At 40.0% G+C, this 11,200-nt stretch overlaps 1 long non-coding RNA gene across 2 annotated transcripts; it reads right to left on the minus strand.

The window, feature by feature from the left end:
• Positions 1-426: 426 nt before the first annotated feature.
• LOC123485167 lies at positions 427-5,947 on the minus strand. Of its 2 annotated transcripts, XR_006658883.1 has the most exons (5): positions 5,887-5,947; positions 5,478-5,569; positions 5,189-5,276; positions 3,470-3,526; positions 427-453 (listed from the first exon to the last, which is right to left on the minus strand). It is a non-coding gene; the product is annotated as an uncharacterized LOC123485167 (long non-coding RNA). The 2 variants fall into 2 exon arrangements; XR_006658884.1 differs by lacking the exons at positions 427-453; positions 3,470-3,526 and adding an exon at positions 2,678-2,703.
• Positions 5,948-11,200: the final 5,253 nt, after the last annotated feature.

The raw sequence follows: 11,200 nt of genomic DNA on the forward strand, positions 1-11,200 counted from the left end.
TGTCAAAATTCTGCTTGTAACAACCATCAGAATTGGTTAAAGAAATATGCATTCCATTATATTAGGCAATAATGAAGAGTAGGTAAAGTGGTCGTGTCGTATTAAAATTCTATCAAATGTCTTCCATTGCAACGAGTCCAGTCAGGGTGCTGCAGAACCCCTGCAGTACCTCCGCGGACCCCGGATTGAGAACTCCTGATTTAGCAGATACTCTAATCCAGAGTGATTTACAGTAAGTGTATTCATCTTAAAATAGCTATTTATTTTGTAAATAAAATTAATACATTCTTCATAAAATTGTAATCTCACCTCTTAGCTTTGGTGTCATGTTCCCCAGAGTGACACATTTTAGAGGCAGGGCCCCCCTCCTCTCTCTCTCCAGAGAGACTCATTTTAGAGGCAGGGACCCCCTCCTCTCTCTCTCCAGAGAGACTCATTTTAGACCACTGACCCCTAAACAGAGATGCAGCATGTTGGTTGTGGTGAACACAGTGACAACTCATTCTAGAATGTCAATTGTTCTCTTTTACTCATGATCTCTTAGAAATAAAACATTTACTAACAGACATATCCAAACAGTCGGGTGATTTAATTTAATCACATGAACATTGCTACTACATTCCTCAACAATAAATAAAACATTGTCTCTCAAACAGAAGAAGGAACTAACAAAGAGTCATTAACAACAACCAAAACGAAACAGGTGGTTTTAGGAGGGGTTCTGAAAGACACTCATGGTGGTGTCCACTAGTGGTGGGAAACAGAGGCTTTCTGAACGCTTGGGGCTTTGACCAAATTGTGCCGAAAATGCCATTGATAGATTTGAGTGCTAATAAACAACATTTAGTTAGAATGTGGGGTTCGCTTTGCCTCCAGGTTCACTATGTTTAATTTTACTCAAGTATGAGAATTGACTACTTTTTTCCACCACTGTTCTAATGTTCCATATGCGCCACAGTTTGAACAGACATTTTGTAACTGCGTAGGCTACAAAGTCACTTTCAATTTCAAGTAAGAAATGAAGTTATAACGGTGACTGGGTAAATTAGTTTTCCATTGGCCGGCTCCCGGGTGAGCAGAGTTGGTACGTTATAGACCATTCCATTGGTCCTTAAATTAAATGTCCACTCACCCGTAGCACCGGGCCATGCAAACGAACAGTACCACTGTACCCAGAGGCATTTTAAATTTGAGAATTTGGAGAATCTTCTAGATCTGAAACCAGATGTATTTTGTGTATCTGAGCATATCATTTGTTGTTTATGTTACATATTTTAATACACTGAGTGTACAACATTTTGCCACAACATTTCCAACGGAGACCATCAGGTTGGTAAGTCATCATACTGTAGCTCAAACCTACTGTGATGACGACCTAACTTTATAATAGTTCGTAGCCTACCTAGCAGAATCTGCCCGTCTTTCTTTCTAAATCAACACATTTATCTGTCTTCTAATGCAGTGGTGTAAAGTACTTAAGTAAAAATACTTTAAAGTACTACTTAGGTCGTTTTTGGGGTATCTGTAATTTACTATTTATATTTTTAACAACTTTTACTTTTACTTCACTGCATCTCATGAAGAAAATGATGTACTTTTTACTCCATACATTTTCCCTGACACCCAAAAGTACTTGTTACATTCAGAAAATGGTCAAATTCAGCACTTATCAACAGAACATCCCTGGTCATCCCTACTGCCTCTGATCTGGCAGACTCACTAAACACAAATGCTTTTTAAAAATTATGTCTGAGTGTTGGAATGTTACCTGGCTATCCGTAAAATGAAAATAACAAGAAAATTGTGCCGTCTAGTTTGCTTCATATAAGTAATTTTAATTTTAATTATTCCTACTTTACTCTTTACTTTTGATACTTAAGTATATTTTAGCAATTACATTTACTTTTGATACTTAAGTATATTTAAAATCAAATACTTTTAGTCTTTTACTCAAGTAGTATTTTACTGGGTGACTTTCACTTTTAGTTGAGTCATTTTCTATTAAAGGTATCTTTACTTTTTCCACCACTGTTCTAATGTTCCATATGCGCCACAGTTTGAACAGACATTTTGTAACTGCGTAGGCTACAAAGTCACTTTCAATTTCAAATAAGGAAATAAAGTTATAACGGTGACTGGGTAAATTCGTTTTGCATTGGCCGGCTCCCCGGGTGAGCAGAGTTGGCACGTTTTAGAGCATTCAATTGGTCATTAAATTAAATGTCCACCAGGTTTAGCTGTGATTTTTTCCCTCCAAAATGTGAATTCCTGTAGGCCTATAATAATTGTAAACAGGCCTACAAATCCAAAAGGTTTTAATTTGAGAATGTTCATTTGTATGCCTCAAATATTCAACTGTCTTAAAATATCTGATGATTAGTTGAATCAGGTGTATAAATGCTGGGCAAGAACAAAAGGATTGAGAAACCCTGAGATAAACATAAAACCCTATCATTTAAAAGCTCCTCCACCATCTTTACCAGACGTTTGACTGATAACATGTGATAACACTTTGAAAACTGCTGTCTGTCAGCAACTCAGCTCAAGTAGCAGTTCTACTAACTAGTAATATCTCATTCCAGGTTTCATTATCTTACTCTGTCCTTTAGAATAGATTATTTTTCAGAAATACTTAGAAATACTCACTTTATTTTTTTGTTCTCTCCATATAGCGTTTTCAGCTCTGTCGTCTCAAAATGGATCCTGTACAAAAGAACAACTTTACTTTCTGTTTCAGATCAACCGTCTCCCCATCCTGATAATAAAGTGTTTTATTGGTATCTTCCACTAGATGGCAGTAAACACCTGCGGTAACTAGACTACGACTATGTGTTCGGTTTCATACATGCAGTTTCCCAGAGGAGGAGTGCTGATCTAGGATCAGGTCCCCCCTGTCCATTTAATCTGTTTCATTATGATCTAAAAGGAAAAACTGATCCCAGATCAGTACTCCTACTCTTTATGAATACTGTCACAGGTGACTCCTCAAGATGAGGCTCATGATTTATAAGTTATATTCCTTAAGAGTCAATTAATATCATTAATTGACCTGCTTTGCCATGAACAGATCTGTGAGGTCTTAACTTAAAGGTACTATATAAACCATATGGTTATTTAAATGGGGTTGAACATTCATCCCATCAGATTGTGTAAAGGATTTTATGAGTTCAGAAAAATACTGACTTGGAAGCATCTCTCTGATCTCACCCTGCTGAAACACACCCACATAGCTACAGTTATATGCTTTTCAACCCTGAGATAAACATAAAACCCTATCATTTAAAAGCTCCTCCACGATCTTTACCAGACGTTTGACTGATAACATGTGATAACACTTTGAAAACTGCTGTCTGTCAGCAACTAAGCTCAAGTAGCAGTTCTACTAACTAGTACTATCTCATTCCAGGTATTCATTCTTACTCTGTCCATTAGAATAGATTATTGTTCAGAAATACTTAGAAATACTCACTTTATTTTTTAGTTCTCTCCATATAGCGTTTTCTGCTCTGTCGTCTTAAAATGGATCCTGTTCAAAAGAACAACTTTACTTCCTGTTTCAGCTCAACCGTCTCCCCACCCTGATAATAAAGTGTTTTATTGGTATCTTCCACTAGATGGCAGTAAACACCTGCTGTAACTAGACTTTACAACAGTAAGTGTTATGTTTCTTGGTCCTGGTGACTCCTGGGAAGTGTCTCAGAGGAGGAGTGCTGACCTAGGATCAGGTCTCCCTGTCCATGTAATCTTATTCATTATGATTGTTTTGTCTCATGTCTCTTTATATTAATATAGCCTGGGTACTATGTAGCTGTATTGAAATCACCTTGTTTTAATGCTATTCTATACCGTAGCTGGGATGCAGTGTTCTTTTCATGATTTCCAAAATCAAAAAATAGATATTCTTTTGAGACCTTCAATTAGCTGCTCAGTGTTGATCTCTGTGGCTTGAACATATTCAGCCTCTGGCAGACTTCTCTACATCGCTCATGTCATCTTCAATGGGATCAGTCCCCGTCTCAAATTCATCATGAGGGCAATTCTCATCTAAGTTGGGCTTAAAAGCTCTGTGGTTTTGGTAGATGTGTGACCGATAGGCGCTAAAACATATATTTGCTTTCCCACACCCATTAATTCCACAGGTAATTAGAAAATGTGGTTCATGCTGGTGATAGAGGCCAATATGTGTGAGTCGGTCTGGACACAAAGACAGTATGCTCGTTGCAAAGTGGACAATTGAAGAGAGTTGGCATTCTTCAGAAAGATTGTGAACCTTGGAATGATGGGATGGAATCATGGAGATCATTGGTAGTCAGCCACTTGCAGACATCATCAAGGGACCAGTCTTCCACAGCCACACTCAAATTAAAGTTGACACATGAAGCAAAAGTGAGAAAAAAAAATGTGTCTTTCCAGACAACCACCTTTCCTCCTCATTTGTATTTATGGTTGTTCCATAAAGAAGCAGAGCTTGTCAGGAAAGGTGAAGATGTCTGTCTCTTATTTATCTGACGCCATATTTCTTAGTATGGGACATTATGGGATTCTGCAGTCCCACATTTAAGTGTTGACTCAGATAATATGATGCTCCAAATGGGGCATTAAGTTCTTCTTCCATGTCAACCCAAATTGGCCTATTAGAGTTCTCAATAAAGAGAGCCTATCTGGGCAGTTATAAAGGCTTCTTGCTATAATTACATGTTAGGGAGCTTCCTAATCCTCCCTTCTAAGTCTTTACCTGTAATCTAGCTTGGTTCATCCTGGCCCTTTTAATAGTCCAAATGAATCATTTTGTCTATGGTGTTAAAGGTGTAGGCAGGTATGGACAGTGGAAACATGCTGATGATGTAATTCAGTTTAGGAGCTTTAACCATCTTCATAACATGTGGCCTACCCCGCAATGAGATGTATAGCTTGTCCCAGTTCTTCAACTGGAGTTGAATTTTGTTCAAACACTGTATTGATTGATTGATTGATTGACTGCAAATACCTTCATTCACCATTCAGTTAGTATTGGAAAAGATGAAGGAATTACACAGAACACACTATAATCAAACTGTATTGATTGATTGATTGATTCACTGTAAATACATTCATTCACCATTCAGTTAGTATTGGATAGACAAAGGAGTAACACAGAACACACTATAATCACACTTCAAATACATCCAAATACTTTATAGAGGCTAACCTGTTAGTAGATCCATAGCGAGCTTTAAACATTGTCTTGCTTTGGTCTGAAATACAGAGGACAGAACAATCCGCCCCAATACGCCAACCTGAAAGACATCAATTAGACACAAACACAACATAAACAACATGAGTATTCAATATCAAATGCATCTAACTAATCTGATCTGCTTTATGTATTCTTCTTTTTGTCAAGTCGAACATAATCTACATTGGGTCATCTGTGTGTGTGTGTGTGTGTGTGTGTGTGTGTGTGTGTGTGTGTGTGTGTGTGTGTGTGTGTGTCTTACCTGTTTGTGGTGGTTGATACATTTCTCTATCAGAGCTCACAGCTTCAAAACTCTCCACCACTTAACTGGACAGGGGCAGGATAAGCCAGGTACTAAAGGGAGGAGGATGGAAGGAGATGGTGAGAAAGTATATCATGGGTTTAAATGACTACAATTTCTCAATATTGAGTCTAGCTAGCTAAAGTTAGCTAACGTTACAGTAACTTTAACTAGCTAGCTACTGTAGCTAACGTTAGCCTAAAACGTACCAACATTTATACAACAATTACCAGCTAACATTACAGGCTATGTAGCTTGGCTAGCTAATGAAAAACCAAGAGTACATTACATCATGTATTGTTTTTTAGTAATTTGATAGTAGTTTGATGAATTATTATCTTAGCTAGCGAATAGCTAAGGTATCACTCACCTTTCACGTCAATCCGTTGCAAGTCATCTCTTATTGGTCGCGTCTCTCCAACCATCCGCGCTTCCCGCTTCCAGTTGTCTTTTGACCAACGGTCCCAATTTGAATTCTGCGCTGGGCGCCCTTTACTCACGAGGGCGCTGCTGGTTCCAAAACGAACCCCTCTTTTGAAAAGGCTTCTTCAAAGAACCCCTGAAGTCTACAACGGTTCAACAACGAGCTGATGGCAGAGTATAGGCTTGGAAATTCATCTTAAGGTATATTTTTTAACCTTATATTATCCTAACGGATCCTACAGGAAGCTTTTCTTTTAAGAGTGTAGTTCACTTTTACTCATTTATCTGCAAAACCATGCCTTCCGAGTTGTAAAGGGGTGGCCAGCCACATAATACAGATAAGCTACTACAATTAAGGCATAAGACATAAGTATATATCATTTGAAAATGCAGACAAAATTGGCTTGAACTTGTCGTGTAATAACAATTTTGAAAAACACTAAAAAGGTATTCTCCCAAGGTCAATACTTCAAAAAATAATGAATCATAAAATGTTTGTCCTCTGTAGTTGCGTGTCTTTCTTTAAATACTCGATGCCCAATCAAATCACGCAATCTACAGATGGTGCTTCAACCAAAGAAAACTTTATTGATTGGCACATTTTCTGTTTAGAGATACTGAGAAATAACAACCAGGAAAGATAAATCATAAAAATATATGTTTATTTACATATTACAATAATTGTATATCTAGGTTTCATTTACAAACAGACATATTCACTACATTTGTTAAATTATTCACTTAATTACTTATATTATTTTCAGTAAACTCTTATTCTATAACATTTATTGTTTTAACATTCACACTGCTAGTTTTACACATTATATTTTTATATATATATACACACTACCTTCATTTATATAAATATAATATATAATGATCAATATATAACCATATAATATATATATATATATATATATATATATATATATAGCATTTACTATATAGACACACACACACACACACACACAGCTAAGGTGAAGAAGGTGAGCTTGGCTGTTACACCAGCTAAGGAGAAGAAGGTGAGATTGTCTGTTACACCAGCTAAGGTGAAGAAGGTGAGATTGGCTTGAACACCAGCTAAGGTGAAGAAGGTGAGATTGGCTAGTACACCAGCTAAGGAGAAGACGGTGAGATTGTCTGTTACACCAGCTAAGGTGAAGAAGGTGACATTGGCTTGAACACCAGCTAAGGTGAAGAAGGTGAGATTGGCTTGAACACCAGCTAAGGTGAAGAAGGTGAGATTGGCTGTTACACCAGCTAAGGTGAAGAAGGTGACATTGGCTTGAACACCAGCTAAGGAGAAGAAGGTGAGATTGGCTGTTACACCAGCTAAGGAGAAGAAGGTGAGATTGGCTGTTACACCAGCTAAGGAGAAGAAGGTGAGATTGGCTATTACACCAGCTAAGGTGAAGAAGGTGAGATTGTCTGGAAGACCAACAAAGTCCCCTGTCCCCGGGGTGAAGAGGACACATTTACATTTACATTTTAGTCATTTAGCAGACGCTCTTATCCAGAGCGACTTACAGGAGCAATTAGGGTTAAGTGCCTTGCTCAAGGGCACATTTACGTCATTTAGCAGACGCTCTTATCCAGAGCGACTTACAGGAGCAATTAGGGTTAAGTGCCTTGCTCAAGGGCACATTTACGTCATTTAGCAGACGCTCTTATCCAGAGCGACTACAAATTGGTGCATTCACCCTATAACCAGTGGGATAACCACTTTACAATTTTTTATTTTTTTATTTTTTATTCAGTTGATATGCCATACCATACATCTACAATGTAGGATCATAGGTTTGTGTGATTTCTATGTACTTTCAGAGAAAGGAGTTAGTGCAGGAAAAAGATGGTCCCTTGTCCCATCCGGTGGAGACAGAGGTCTTTCAGACCTTTTCCTGGAGTGAGACTCTGGCGTGGGCAGAGGAGAAGGCACCTTTGATGACCACCTGTTAGAGGGCAACCCTTCCCCAGGCCAGAAACCTCAAAGTAGACCTCATCAAAGGTAGAGAAATCACCACAATGTGAGGATTAACCCAATATCATGTTCACACTAAATGTCCAATATCAATCATTTCACAATTGACATGTTGTATATAGTTGTACCGTTTCACAAGTCAATTAGTAAAGTAAGTACGCCTCTGACATGTAAGCCTTGTCCGAGACAAAAGACAAAACTAAGAGAAGAAACCTTCTAATGTCTCCTCTTTTCAGAGACGACTTTCAACGTAAGAAGCAGGACCTCCTTGACAGAGAGACATGGATGGTGCTGTCAATGGCCTAGTTCACCAGCAGGCAAAATAAAATGAAGTTTGTACCAACATGCCTGGAGATGGAGCTGTGGAGGGAGGATGCTGGGAGAAGATATTCTTCACTCTGAACTCCATGGCCATCTGCCTATGTTCTGATGCCACCAGAGGACATGTTAACAGGTTGAGGGTCGGCAATGATACCCAGATCATGAAGTGGAAGAAACAGGCTGAGGTAAGTGTGAGTCTTAAACATATGTAAACACAATTTGATTCAGCCTATTTCATAATATATATTTCATTGAATTTCTCTTGGCAGTTGTAGCTCCCAGGTCTACAGCCAATCAAGGACTAGCTACCCCATCCCCCCACTGCTGCTCTCACCCCCCACCCCCCACCCCATCCCCTGGCATGCTGGACTCTCAGGTTCTGTTCAATAAAGTGCAGCAAAGCACAGCACAGTACAACTCTATTAGTCCATGTTACAGGGAACAAAGGGAAATTGTCTTTCTGAAAGGGGGTTGGTCAGCAGATCTGCCAGTTCAGATCAAATCCCACGTTTTGTTGTCTGGCTCAGGACTCAAACCAGTGACCTTTCAGTTACTGGACTAATTCTCTAACTTCCACCTCCTAACACTTCTAGCATGGGCTTCCTAGGCAAAGTTCCTTTTACACTATCCCATGTGTGGAGAAAACATGAGTCTGTCTCATGATCTGGTAATGAGGTAGTCCTGCCTTCAACTTCAAAATCAGTGTCACCCTCAGGTCAAGAGGGCATTACCTCTTGCTCTAATGGTCAAGACACTGGTTTTTCCCATGGGACACCTGGGTACAGATCCCGCCCATGAAATATGCACACCTCTCCCAAGGCAAGGTTTTGCAGGGGGCTGTATTGCAGTATCACATTGCTCAGCTGTGTTCAACACTTCATTCCATAGGTCATCAGAAAATAAAGTTCCCTTTATTATCAGACTCTGCAGACTCATCGTGTCCTCTTTGTGCAATGTTTTGTGTGGCTGTAAGTAGTAGTACTTCTCCTATTGTTTTAATATAGTCCCCATTTTCTTGAACCTGTTTGTTGTGTTCCTTGTTTAGTGCATTTACCAGTGTTGCATTACTTTTTACAGCTTTCTGATTGACTCTCCATGTAATCGTTGCTTGTTTGTGCCGCTCAGCCCTTGCATGAATTGCAAATCCCCCCGTCTTTGTAAGTTGCCTTCTTCCAGTTGTTAAAACCCCATTTTGAATCCAATCCAGTCTCTGAGACAGGCGTAACAAAACCCAGAGTCTGATTTGTTTAAATATTGAAGCCAGGTGTGGATGTGGTACCAGGCCGCCTTGAAGCTCCTCCTCCTGTCCCCCATCAGAGTTCTTGGGTCCATGTTCATCACTGGCTGCACCGGTGGCTCCTCCCGGGATTGGCTGATATCTGTCGAAGAAAAAAAAACTATAATTAAAAGTATCTATTTGGGTAATTTTAGACACATACCATAGCCATCAGACAACTTCTGAAATCCATCTGATATCTATATCACAAGCCCAATAACATGTTAAATGCGATCATTCATTTCAATCATAAACCGACACATTTCTACACACCATTTAAACTGACTAATTGCAGCTTTACAAGTAACCACAGATTTATTCAACATCCCAAACCTGATGGTCCACTGCTCTGTCTCACTCTCAGCCTCTACGCACATGGCTCCTCTGTCTCACTCTCAGCCTCTACGCACATGTCTCCTCTGGTGGTGTCTCACTCTCAGCCTCTACGCACATGGCTCCTCTGGTGGTGTCTCACTCTCAGCCTCTACGCACATGGCTCCTCTGGTGGTGTCTCACTCTCAGCCTCTATGCACATGGCTCCTCTGTCTCACTCTCAGCCTCTACGTCCCCCTCAGCCTCAGTCTCTCCATCTGTCTTTCCTGCTCAGTCTCTCCAATGGACAAGTATTCCTGCTCTTTCTGCAGGCTCTCTGCTCTCTCTTGCTAAACTAAACCAAAAACCATGCAAACTAATACATAGCCCAGGATTCAAGCCAATTCCTTCATTAATTCACAAAGAAAGTAACAAACGGACAGGTTAACATTAGCTGATCTAACGTTACAGTTCTGTAATGCATTTAATAGTTAACTATGTTACAAATACAACATATTCAACATGTTGCTCACCTCTCTTTATTTCCTTCTTCTTGCTTGAACGATATTATTCGCGCCAAATTTCTTTCAACTTCTGAATAGAAAAAAACTTGCAGATCCATGTGGTACGATACTGTTGTGTTCCGCCTAAAGGAGTCCCACTAGAAAATGTGTTGGGTTACTTTAGTGTTCCGCTTTGCCACTGTCTAATAATGGATGTAAAAAAATCAACAACAAAAAACATGATCGCAAAAATTTATTCTGTGATAATTATTTCAGACTCCGCATTTAGAGGGGCACAAGGGGGTCCAAGCTTGTTGTCACAGGGGCACTGCCCCCCCAGAACCGCTAGTGTCTCACAGCCCTTCTTCGGCCTCGGCGGATGCTAGCTCAGAAGAAGCACCAGCATGGTTCAGAATGGGGATGGTTCAAGGGTATAACTAAAATCCAAGAGACACTTTCTGAACGCCTCAGCATAATTGATGTGCTGGTCGATAAACTCCACGAAGACCAGAAAGTCACAAAGGGAACGAGCTGACCAAGTTACAAAAAGACCATGCTGACCAACAGGCTGCCATCCTGGACGTCCGCGAGGAAGTGGCTCAAAAGCACTAGAAGTTGGAAGACGCCATCTCTAAACTCGAGAAATTAGATTCTTACGTAAATGTCCAAAAAGTGCTCGAATTTGAGATTTCAATGTTTCCCAGAGGCCGGGAGGGAAGAGACGCCATCTCCTTTCTACAGGAATGGAGTCCCAAAATTCTGGATCTACCCTTCCGCGCACCCAGTGGAAATGGAGAGGGTCCATCGCACCCTACAGAGAGAGGCTGCCTGACCAGGTTGCACCCAGGGCATTTGTCATTACATTTTCTAC

This window comes from Coregonus clupeaformis, unplaced genomic scaffold (genome assembly GCF_020615455.1).
Source record: "Coregonus clupeaformis isolate EN_2021a unplaced genomic scaffold, ASM2061545v1 scaf0589, whole genome shotgun sequence".
NCBI lineage: Eukaryota > Metazoa > Chordata > Actinopteri > Salmoniformes > Salmonidae > Coregonus > Coregonus clupeaformis.